The sequence below is a fragment of the Arachis ipaensis genome, chromosome B05 (genome assembly GCF_000816755.2).
Source record: "Arachis ipaensis cultivar K30076 chromosome B05, Araip1.1, whole genome shotgun sequence".
Lineage (NCBI taxonomy): Eukaryota > Viridiplantae > Streptophyta > Magnoliopsida > Fabales > Fabaceae > Arachis > Arachis ipaensis.
Window position 1 is genome coordinate 138,506,764 of NC_029789.2, and position 12,886 is coordinate 138,519,649.

Below are 12,886 nucleotides of genomic sequence, written 5' to 3' on the forward strand. Positions count from 1 at the left end.
CAAATATAAAAGATTAATTTAATATTTTACTTTAATAATAATAATAATAATAATAATAATAATAATAATAATAATAATAAGAGAAAGAGAGAGAGAATTAGTAAAACAATTAATCAAAGGTAACTTTGTTAGATATTTAATGTGTTAACTCTTAATATCATATATACTACTTTTCAAATATTTTATTAAGTGATGTGAATATTTAGAAGTTTAACAGTATTTGAGAATCAAAAGAATGAATGATAAAAAAAATTGTCAAAATCTCATTAGATATGATAAAAAATGATAGAATATAAGGAAATTATTGAACAAGATATAATAAGTCAACAACCTCTACTTTTAACTATTTACAATTTTTTTTTTTATAAAGATGCAAGCTAGGAATGATAGAGAATTAGTAATTTTTGTGTTTTATAACCATCAATTGATCATTAATAATGTTTTTAATGGTGTGAAATTATATTCAATAATAAAAAATCATTCACTTTTTTTTTATAGTTAAATACTGACCACAAAATACAAAAATTTCTAGTTCTTAGACTTTCTCATAGAATATATAATTAACCCAAACACTTATTGTATATAAGACAAAAATATCATTTTCTTAGTTCAATAACCAACTGTATGATATTTAATGGTTTGGGCCATAAACTAATATAATAATAGTAATATATTTATCAGTCTCACTTGCGTATCTAAATTTTGTTAGTAACTAAGTTTAATAAAATTAATTTAAACTCAACAAAAATTAATTTTACTAATGAAAATGTATTAGACATGTTTTAACTTTTCATTAACGTAAATATATTCCATGTTTTTTAATATAAATACATTTTTTTTGTATATTTTTTTTTATCGTCATCTTTTTATTATTATTGTTAGTGCTGTATTTTTTTTCTTTTCTTCTTTCTCTTCCTAATAATTTTACAACATTATGTATTTTTTTTGTAAATTTTTTTTTATTTTTATTCTTGTCAAAAAGTTAAAACAAAAAGAAGTATAAGAAGATAAAATAAGAAGGAGAAGATAAACAAAAGATGTTATACACAATTTTTTTTAACCATGACACAGAATTTTTTTTAATTTTGACACAAAATTTTTTTAATTCTGACACAGGTTCTTGCTAAAAGGGTGAACAAGAATTATGAAAATATAGGAGGAGGAGGAGAAGGAAGAGAAGGTTTTAAATTGTGCAAAATTTATCAGAAAAATAATACCAAACTTTTTTAACCATAACACAGAAAAATTTAGAATTTTGACACTAAAATTTATTAACCATGTCATTTATAACTAAATGAATCATTAAACTAATGGTGTAATATTTAACGAAGAAGAAGAAGATTGATGATAATGATAATGAAGGAGGAGGAGAAAAAAAAGAAAAGGAAGAAATCAAATGAGAAAAGGAGGAGGAGGAGGAGGAGTTGGAGGAGGAGGAGGAAGGGATGGTGACAATAATACCCTAAGTTTTTATAAGTAAAAGACGTTTTGCTAGATTTCGGTTTTTGCAGCGATTAGTTTTAATTTGACAAGCTGGTTCCGATTTTTTTATAAAAATAAATAATAATGTGATATTATTATGTTATTATTTTATTTTAAGAGCTTTAATTAAAATAGAGTTTTGATAATAATAATATTATTAACTTTAATATATGCCGATATAAATAAATATCGGTACTTTTCGGTGAACTTAGTTTCGCTAATGCTTTATCATGGATTTTTATATCCTTGCGATCACAAAGTTACTAATGTCATTTATATTAGTGACTCATATATTTATCTCTATATGTATTATTACTTGTATTTTAATACATTTAGTTTTCGTAATTATCCGTTTAAAATATTTATAACTTGAATTGCTGACTCAACATCTTAATACCGCGACATCTAACCCCCTTCAATTAATGCCTTTGACATCTCATTACCATCACTAATTAATCATCATATTATCTTCTCATTTGGTCACCGAGACAAAAGAAAAGAAAGAGAACCCGAGAGAGAAGAACGTGATTCCATGGAACCGAAGAACTTCCAACCTTGATTTCCTTAGATTCGTAACTCTAATAAAAAATCTAAACTGATTAAATTGCTCGTATCTTCCTCCTCTTCATGTTGATGCCACTTTTATTCGGAAAAAATCAATGGTAAAGCTTTTTCCCAAGTTTGCATGGTTCGGCCAAAGTGAGAAGAAGGTGAAGTAGCCGATTTTCGATGTTTTCTTTTTCAATTGTTCAGTCAGAAACTTTCTATGGAGCTTCAGTTGTTGTGATTGCCGTACAGAGGTAGAATTCGGTAATTTTGTAAAGATTAATTGTGTTCTAAATGTGTGATTGTTAGTGTGATGATTATTGTTTGAAATTGATTGAGTATCCGCTTGATTTTTGGTTGAAATATTGTTGAATTTTGAGAGTTTTATGGTTCGGCCCTTGTGAGGCAATCAGAACTGAAGTGTTGACGATGGTTTTAGGGCTGATTTCAAGTGAGAGACTCGAGAAAATTGATGAGATTTGATGGCCGAGAGATTAAATTAAAAACCGTAAAGAATTGGTGGTAATGAAACTATTATTACAAAAAAAAGAAGAAGACTGCACCAATTTGGGATGATTTTGATCAAGTTAAAAGTTTTAAAGGTACAAAAACTATTTGCAAGTATTGAAAATCTATATTTACTTACGCTGAAAAAGGAGCTAGTACTTCACATTTACGGAGGCATTCTAGTAGTTGCTTACAAAGGAGATTGTATGTTGCCACACTAAAACAAGCAACCATTAATTCCATTTCAACCTTCCAATTCAAGTGTTAATTCTTTGTGACACTAGGTGCAAGATATTTTCAAGAGAAGATGAGATAAATAATTGTTGCAGCAATTATAGTTCATGAGTATCCTTTCAACATTGTTGAGGATGAAGTTTGGATGTGGGACTTTCAATATGTCAATTCTGAATTTTATAAAGTTTTTCGCAAAACTGCTCGAAATGATTGCTTGGCAATATATGAGGCAGAAAAAAACAACTAAAAGCTTTGTTGCAAGATGTTAGGAAGATAAGTTTGACACTTGACATGTGAAAATCAAGCTATCAAATTGTTGAATATATGATTATCATAGGTCACTTTATTGATGCAGGGTGAAATCTTCAAAAAAGAATTTTGAGTTTTGTCCAAGTACCTGCTCCTAGACGTGACATTGATGTTGCGGATGCTATTTTCAAGTGTTTGAAGACATGGGGAATTTAAAACAAAATCTTCTCAGTATCTGTTGACAATACTTCTTATAATTTGTTGGTACAAGATGGACTAGATAAAATTAAAGGTATTATTCACAAAGTTCGTGAAAGAGTCAAGTATGTCAATTTTAATGATTCAAGATTTAAAACATTTGTTGAGATTGCTGAAAACAAGCGTTTGAAGGAGAAAAAACTCATCATTGATTGTCCCACAAGATGAAATTCTACTTATAATATGTTATCTGTGGCTTTGAAATTTAAATCTATGTTTTCTGTTTATAGGAAAAGAGAATCCCACCCCATTATAGTTACAAACTATCATCAGAGGATTGGAAGAAAGTTGAGAAGATCTGCAAACTTCTAAAAATTTTTAATCTTGTTATTCATGTTATTTTTTATAGTGAGTATCCTACTGCAAATTTGTATTTTTCTTAAATTTGGAGGGTAAAATAAGTAATTGATGATGCTATTGAGGATAGAGATTTCTTCATAAAAGAAATGACAACCTCAATGAAAAAAAGTTTGACAAATATTTGAAAAAGTGCAATATATGGTAATATTTCTTGCTTGTGTTTTGGATTCCTAGTGTAAATTACATGTTATTAAATTCTGTTTTTCTTTAATTTACAAATCTGAGTAGTGGCTGCTGAAAATGTTGATAAAATGAAGAATACATTGCAAATAATATATGGTGAGACAACAATTTGAGTAGTTGATTCATCTAATGTGGTTGGTTCTCAAATTAGTGAAATTGATGAAATATTGAATATGGTTTGAAAAAAAAGAAACCATTCATCCAACAAATCAGAATTAGAAGTTTTTTTTATGAGAGTGCTTACATTCTTGAAGGCAATTCTTTTACTGCTTTAGAATGGTGGAAAAACAATAACTGAAGTTCAAGATTTTATCTAAAATGGCAGCGGATATATTAACAATTTCTGTCTAACTGGTGGCTTTAGAGTCTTCATTTAGCACTTGGAGGAAGAGTTATTGATAAATATCGTTCTCAACTAAATCAAGAGTCTATTGAAGCTCTCATTTATAGGGGAGATTGACTTCACAACAAGTATGATTTGAAGAAAAAACCAAAGATAAAAATTAACTTTTTAATATTTATCTTGTTGACTAAGTATCCATGTTATAGAAAATATTTCTCTTTTTAAATGTGAGAACATTGATATTGGTATGATATATGTAAGTAATTAAAATAATAAAGTTGAATTTTCATGATATATAAATGAGATATCATATAATTTATACTAAGATTATTACCACAATTTTATTTTGAACATTCTCTTTTAACTAATAAAAAAAGTATTTGTTGTATTTACACTATTTAAAAATCTAATGATATGTGTATTGTGTTTTTTTTTTCAAGGTGTTGGATCAAGAAGATTAAATCACTTTCAAGTTTGGAGGATTAATGGATTAATTGTCCAACACTGCCTTTACTTTGTTTTGATTTAAGTAGTTATTAGCTTTAATTTGATGTTATGTTTAGTTGGTTTATTACAATTCTCGATATTGATAAAGTCTTTTATTTTGATATGTTACATATTTTAGAAGTAGCCAAGTGGAAATATTCATATGCATTGTCTTTTTTTTAATCAATGATAGTTATGCTACAGACAAGACTTAGGCCAATATACTTTATTACTGGCCTGGCTTGACCTGACTTGTTTCCACCCTTAAGCACAGCTAATGGACCCAATAGTTCTTGAGTCTGACTCAGTTGAGGAGTTTATACCTGCACCTTACTCTGATTGTGACCTTCTTTCCGAGTCGATGGTATCATCTTTGTTGGGCACTCATTAAGGGGATCATTCAGGACCACTAGCAGAAGAATTAGATCAGATACCTGCGATCAGACCTGTATTCTCAATCGACGCGAAGAGGGCCTGTGTTCTCGATCATCCCTGCATGCCTAGATATTAGCAGTGATAGTAGTACCCGGAGTTCTCAGGGGATTATCATGATTTCTGATAATGATGAAGACCCTGAAGAAGACCCAGAAGTGATAGAGATCGTATTTTCTGATAGCGAGGTTTGACCATGGATAACTAGAGTTGGCAGCATGTTTTGACGACATCTTCAGCTTAGTATAGATTTTGTGTTTTAGTCTCTCACTTTTGGTTAGGACCACCGAGAGATTAGGCACTGTTAGACTTGCTAGAATAATTCGGGGGGCAGACTAGGGACTTTCTCTATGGGCCAGGGCCTGGAGTATCATATGTATATATGTACATAGTTATGAGTAAAGGTGTATGAGAGAATGTAGTACTGACTTCTTTTGGAAAATGTTCCTATTCTGTATATTATATGTATGATGTATATTATTATAAGTTTAGTTTTTTTGTGTTTTATTTATTCTTCTGTTCTTATATTCATGTATGTTGTATTCGGTTATACGTATTCTTTTGTATAAAATAAAAGTTTCTAACAAAATTGATCACGTACTAACAAGGTTACATGCTTAATAATAATTATTAGTTAATTTTAGGAAGACAAGTTAGTAGCATTTGATTTTTAGTATGATCATGACGTATTGGAAATTAGGTCGTTACAGTGACGACGACGATAATGAAAGACAAAGATAAAAAAAGAAGGAGGAGAAGAAGTAACAAGAGTGTGAAGATGATGATGATGATGATGATGATGATGATGATGATGATGATGATGATGAGGAGGAGGAGGAGGAGGAGGAGGAGGAAGAGGAGGAGGAAGAGTTTTGAATTGTGCAAAATTTATCAGAAAAATAGCACCAAAATTTTTTAACTGTAACACATAAAATTTCTGAATTTTGACATCAAAATTTATTAACTGTGTCATTTATAACTAAATAAATCATTAAAATAATTGTGTGATAATTTAACTAAGAAGAAGAAAGAGGAGGAGGAGGAGAGAGGAGGAGGAGAAGAGGATAGTAGTGGTGGTGGTGACGACGATAACGATGATAATGAAAGAGAAAGACGAGGAAGAAGGAGGTTAAAAAACTTGAGTGGTTCCTCGATGGATTAGGTGTAATCATTTAGAATTGGCATTTGTAGTTTTTCTAGAATTATAGTAAAATTCTGTTGGAAAAACTCAACAAAGGTTCAAAACAAGAACCTGTCTAACAGCGGAAGCACCAAAAATAATTTTTCCACAACCTGTGCGATTAAATAAACCATACCAAAGATACTCCAAGCAGCAAATACAATGGCAGAAATTAAATAATCAGACACCTGAATTTCAATGTGGGAAAACCCCCAAAAGAGGGACAAAAAACCCACGGAACCTAGTCCAGAAAAATCTTCCACTATAAGAATAATGGATACACAAACAGTCTTCTTAGTGACACTAGGGCATCTCAACAATCAACAAAATACATCATCAAAACTGATGAAATCAACATAAACCCTCCATAAAGTGGGTATCTCAAATTAGACAAAAGAGAAGGTAATACAACAAGCAAGTTATATCCTAATGTTCATCTCTACACCAGGAATAACATACTAAAATTTCATAAAAAATGGAGTAAGTTTACTGGTTTAATCGGATCAAAATAGACTTGCCTTTTTTCCCCAATTTTCTTCTCCTCTCTTGCCGTCAAAGCCCCTGCTTCGTTCTTCTTTCTTTCAAAAGTGAGAGTCACACTCCTCACTTTCTCTCTCCATGGCTATTTGGCCACTTCTTTCTTTCTTTTTTTAACTGTGGATCCCACTTAGTTGGAGACCCACCAACAAATCTCCCCCTCACCAACTCAAGTGGGGATAGGCTGCTCCATCAAACCTGCCTTCTCTTTGCAGGAATCAAACTTCACTGCAGGTAAATTCTTAGTCATCATATATGAACCATTATCATCAGTATGGATCTTCTCAAGTGCATATGACTTCATCTCAAGTGCTTGACGCATCCAATAATACCTCACCTCTATGTGCTTCGATCTGGAATGAAACGTTGGATTCTTGCTAAGATGGATAGCATTCTGACTGTCACAAAATAACACAAACTTATCTTGATTGATGCCTAACTCTTGTAGAAATTTTTTCATCCAAAAGAGTTCCTTAGAAGCCTCAACAACAGCAATGTATTCTGCATCTGTAGTAGACAAAGCAACACATTTCTGAAGTTGAGATTGCCACGACACAGCTCCCCCCTGCAGAAGTCATCATATAACCAGAAGTAGACTTTTTTTAATCAAGATCCCCAGCCATATCCGCATCTGTGTAACCATCCAATACAGGTTGGCCACTCCCAAAGCATAAACAAACTCTGGAAGTACCATTAAGGTATCTGAGAATCCACTTCACTGCTTGCCAGTGTTCCTTGCCAGGATTAGAGAGAAACCGACTAACAACTCCAACGGCATGAGCAATATCCGACCTGGTGCAAACCATAGCATACATCAAACTGTCAACTGTAGATGCATATGGAATCTTCTTCATTTCTGCTTTCTCTTTCTCACTTGTAGGACATTGCTGCGAACTCAGCTTGAAATGACTAGCAAGTGGAGTTCTAACAGGTTTAGAATTACTCATGCTAAACTTCTCTAAAACCTTCTCAATGTACTTCTGCTGCGACAACCACAGTTTTCCATTCTTCCTGTCACGATGATACTCATGCCAAGGATTTTCTTTGCAGGACTCAAATCCTTCATAGCAAAGGATCTGTTCAAGTCTTTCTTAAGATTTTCAATCTTTTTAGTGTCATGACCAACAATCAACATGTCATCAATATAAAGCAAGAGAATTATAAAATCACCATCAGAGAATTTCTTAACATATACACAATAATCAAAAGAAGTCTTACTATACCTATGACCTTCCATGAAGGAATCAAACTTCGTGTACCACTGCCTTGGCGCTTGCTTCAACCCATATAAGCTCTTCTTCAACTTGCATACAAGATGCTCCTTTCCTTTAACCTCGAAACCCCCTGGTTGCTCCATATAGATTTCTTTATCTATGTCACCGTGAAGGAATGCAGTTTTCACATCAAGATGCTCAACATCTAAATTCAAGCTAGCTGTCAATCCAAGCACAACCCGAATAGAGGACATCTTCACAACTAGAGAGAAAATCTCCTCAAAATCAGTACCTTTCTTTTGCTCAAAGCCTTTCACAACCAATCGAGTTTTGTACCTTGGCCGTGAGACATTTTCATCCGCTTTCAATTTGAACACTCATTTATTCTTGAATGCTCTCTTACCCTTCGGTAACTTCACCAATTCAAAAGTATGATTCTCATGCAAGGATTTCATATCTTCTTGCATGGCTTCAACCAATCTTCTTTATGCTCATCAGACATAGTTTCCTGGTAGCTCTCTGGCTCCCCAGTCTCAGTGTTCATCACATACTCATGAGGAGAGTATTTCTGAGAAGGATGACGCTCTCTAATAGATCTTCTCAATTTAGGCTCAACTGGTGGTTCAAGTGGAACTTCAACATCTGGTGGAACTTCTACATCTAGCACCTCAGGTTGAGGTGTAGGTTCATCATGCAAATCATCATCATCATTATCAACTTGTACATCTCCCCCATCAATAGGAGGTCTAGTGGAAGGACCAGGTTCATCATCAGCAGAACGTCTAACAGTTATTGGCTTATCTATCTTCTCAAGATCTTCAATAGTTTGGTCTTCAAAGAAAATCACATCTTAGCTTCTAATTATCTTCTTGCTTACCGGATCCCATAATATGTAACCAAAATCTTCGTTACCATAACCCATGAAAATACACTGCTTTGACTTTCCATCAAGTTTGGACCTTTCATCTCTTGGAATGTGAACAAAAGCCCTACAGCCGAACACTCGCAAGTGACTATAGGAGACATCTTTCCCTCTCCAAACTTTCTCTGGAACATCACCATTTAGTGGAACTGAAGGAGAAAGGTTGATCAAATCTACTGTAGTTCTCATCGCTTCACCCCAAAAGGATTTAGGCAACTTTGCATGAGAGAGTATATACCTGACTCTATCATTGATAGTGCGATTCATTCTCTCTGCAAATCCATTATGTTGAGGAGTCTTAGAAAACGTCTTCTCAAGCTTGATCCCATGTCCTTTACAATACTCTTCAAACGGACCCCTGTATTCACCACCATTATCTGCTCGAACACATTTCAATTTCCTTCATGTTTCTCTTTCAACACTTGCATGAAAGTGTTTGAAGATACTGAGCATCTGGTCTTTAGATTTCAAAACAAAAGCCCACACTTTTCGAGAATAATCATCAATAAAAATAACAAAATATGATACACCACCTAGTATCTTAGCATCTATAGTGCAAATATCAGTGTGAACTAAATCTAGAATATGTGATCTCCTATGAGGTCCAAAACTATGAAATGATACTCTAGCATACTTTTCAACAAAATAATGAGTACAAGTATTTAAAGTTGTACCTTTCACGGGAAGTGAGTGCTTCTTGGCTAAGACGCTTAGTCCATTCTCGCTCAAGTGACCAAGACGTATATGCCACGAATCAGAAGGGGAATCATAAGCTACATTCACCTCTTCTTTGCACAACTTTGATTACAACTGGTAGAGAGTAGTGAGACTATTATCTTCTTTAGCAACAATGAGAGCCCCTTTGGTCATTTTGTATTTTTCACTACCAAAGGAAGTGCAATACCCCTCTTGATCCAATGCTTTCACTGAAATAAGATTGAACCGCATATCTGGTGCATGCCTAACATTCTTCAACTACAACTTGCATCCCATGTTAGTTTCAAGCCACATATTACCCATACCAATGATATCACACACTCCTTTATCTCCCAATTTGATCTTGCCAAAATTTGCAGCAGTATAGGAAGTGAAAAATTCACGCCTCAGAATGACATGACATGAGGCACCAGAGTCCATAATCCAAGTGGAATCATCACAGACAAGATTCACATAATTTTCATCATATGTGATAAGAACATTTTCATAAACAATAGCAGCAGTTTCTTTATCACTATCTTTACCTTTGTCTTCGTTTCTTCCCCTTGATTGTTCTCTTTTCAAGAACCTACAATACCTCTTGATATGCCCTGGCTTGCCACAATGGTGACAAATAAACTCCTTTCTTGGCTTGTACTTTCCTCTTGACTTGCTTCGACTCTCTGACTTGTCGGAACTGTGAGGTTTTCTACTTTGACTTCTCCCCCGTGACTCTGAAACAAGTGCTTCTGACTGGGAGGAGGCATTAGTCAAACCTCGCTCTCTTCTTTTGGCTTCTTCATTCAACATGCTCTCTTTAACCATTGCTAACGTCAACTTTTTATTTGGAGCTGAGTTAGTCAGTGTCACAACTAGAACTTCCCAACTATCACGCAAAGAGCTCAACAACAACAAGGCTTGCAACTCATCATTCAAAGTGATTTCATTATTTGTCAGTTGGTTCACTGTCTCCCGAAAAATGCTCAAGTGCTCCAGCATTGATTTACCTTTAGTATACTTCATATTGACAAGCTTCCTAATCAAGAATGCTTTGTTTTGCACATTCTTCCTCTCATATAACTCCTTCAATTTGTTCCACATCTTCTCAGCATTCGTTTCGATGTCAACATGTGGATACACGCTAAGATCAAGCCATTGCCTAATCAAAGCAACTGCCTTCCGATTCAGCTTCTTCCATTCAACATCGGATTTTGTACCTTTGGATTTATCTCCTCCACAAGATCATACAAGTCCTTGCTATACAACATGTCTTCCATGAGGGTCTTCCAAATTGAATAATTTTGGAAATTCAATTTGACCATATTTGGCCCATGAGTATTTTCCTCCATTTAATCAGCACAGAGATAAACAACCAGAGCTCTTGATACCCTTTGTTGGAAAAACTCAACAAAGGTTCAAAACAAGAACCTGTCTAACAGCGGAAGCACCAAAAATAATTTTTCCACAACCTGTGCGATTAAATAGGCAATACCAAAGATACTCCAAGCAACAAATAAAATGGCAGAAATTAAATAATAAGACACTAGAGTTTTAACGTGGGAAAACTCCCAAAAGAGGGACAAAAAACCTGTGGGACCTAGTCCAGAAAAATCTTTCACTATCAAAATAATGGATACACAAACAATCTTCCTAGTGACACTAGGGCATCTCAACAATCAACAAAATATATCATCAAAACTGACGGAATCAACATAAACCCTCCACAAAGTAGGTATCTCAAATCAGACAAAAGAGAAGGCAATACAACAAGCAAGTTATATCCTAATATTCATCTCTACACCAGGAATAACATACTAAAATTTCATAAGAAATGGAGCAAGTTTACTGATTTAATCGGATCAAAATAGACTTACCCTTTTTCACAAATTTTCTTCTCTTCTCTCGCTGTTGAAGCCCTTGCTTCGTTCGTCTTTCTTTCAAAAGTGAGAGTCACACTCCTCACTCTCTCTCCGTGGCTATTTGGCCACTTCTTTCTTTCTTTTTTTTTAACTGTGGGTCCCACTTAGTTGGGGACCCACCAACAAATTCTATTATTATTATGATAGAAATTAGATATAAGTCACATTATTCTAAGTAATTGAATTAAAATACATAATGTTATAAATTGATCTTCTGTTTTCTGTTCTGATTTTTATCAAAATGAGACAAACGAAAAAGTCTCAAGATTTTTCGTTTCTTAGCCAAGACAACAACTTTCTTTTAAATTAATTTTTGTGATTAAGTGTAAAAGATGTTCTAAATTTAATCCTCTTTTTTAGGCTATCTAATTTCAACAATTATGTATGCATCTTTGATAAATGATTTATTTTTTTAATTTTATAAAAATAAAAAATAATTTTTTTATTCTTAAGAAATAGCAAATAGCATAATTCGTATGCTTTAATCCTTATACTTCAATTTTAGCCTTATTTTTATTTAATAACTAAAATTGTAAATTCTCATTTTTCACACAATAAGTATTTTTTCATATGAGAATGTATTAAGTAAATTATATAAAATACGGTCACAAATGCGCGCACGCATACATACATACATACATATGATCATGAGTGATGATGATAATGTTGACCAAACTTGATGAGCTAGTTAGATGGGCATTGAAAGATGAGAAGCAGCATATGTATGAAATTTCTAATACAATACAGCTACAAACTACAAAGAGACATATATATTTGAGATTTGAGAAGCACAGCCACAAACAATTCACACACAAATACACAACAGCATGTTACCATGTCATTCTGATATACCTACTCTCCTCTTCTTATCCTTTTTCTTGCCCCACTTTTATTTTATTTTATTATATTCATTCCATTTGTTCACCAAGGTCACATCAACTTTAGACAAAGCTCAACATCACTAAAATAAAATGGCCTACATTAATTTGGCACCGTCACTCTTAATATATTGGTTTGTTTTGCTGAAGCATCTCCTCATTAATATAGTTTAAACCACAAGTTTCCCACAATTTTTGGCTTTGTGCCTAATCTTAATTAAGGACAATTTGATTAGACTTAATATCATAGAGATCAAGTTTAACTCTACTACATATAACATATGTGACCACTATCCACTAATCATGATTCATGACTATGCATGGAAGCTTCTATTCTATTATTTTTACGCTTCTTTGCATGTTTTTGGTAAATTTTTATTTTTTACAAATAGTTCATTAAAATTAATTTAATTTTTTTTAAAGTTATATTATTTATATAAATTAAATTAAAATAGCTTTT

General features: G+C 33.0%; 1 long non-coding RNA gene across 1 annotated transcript in view; it reads right to left on the reverse strand.

The window, feature by feature from the left end:
* Positions 474–12,886, reverse strand: part of LOC110262601 — an 18,059-nt gene continuing 5,646 nt past the window's right edge. Inside the window, exons 2-3 of the long non-coding RNA XR_002347462.1 lie at positions 7,097–7,101; positions 474–484 (exon numbers count right to left, since the gene is read on the reverse strand). This is a non-coding gene — a long non-coding RNA (uncharacterized LOC110262601). The remainder of the gene's footprint in view (positions 485–7,096; positions 7,102–12,886) is intronic.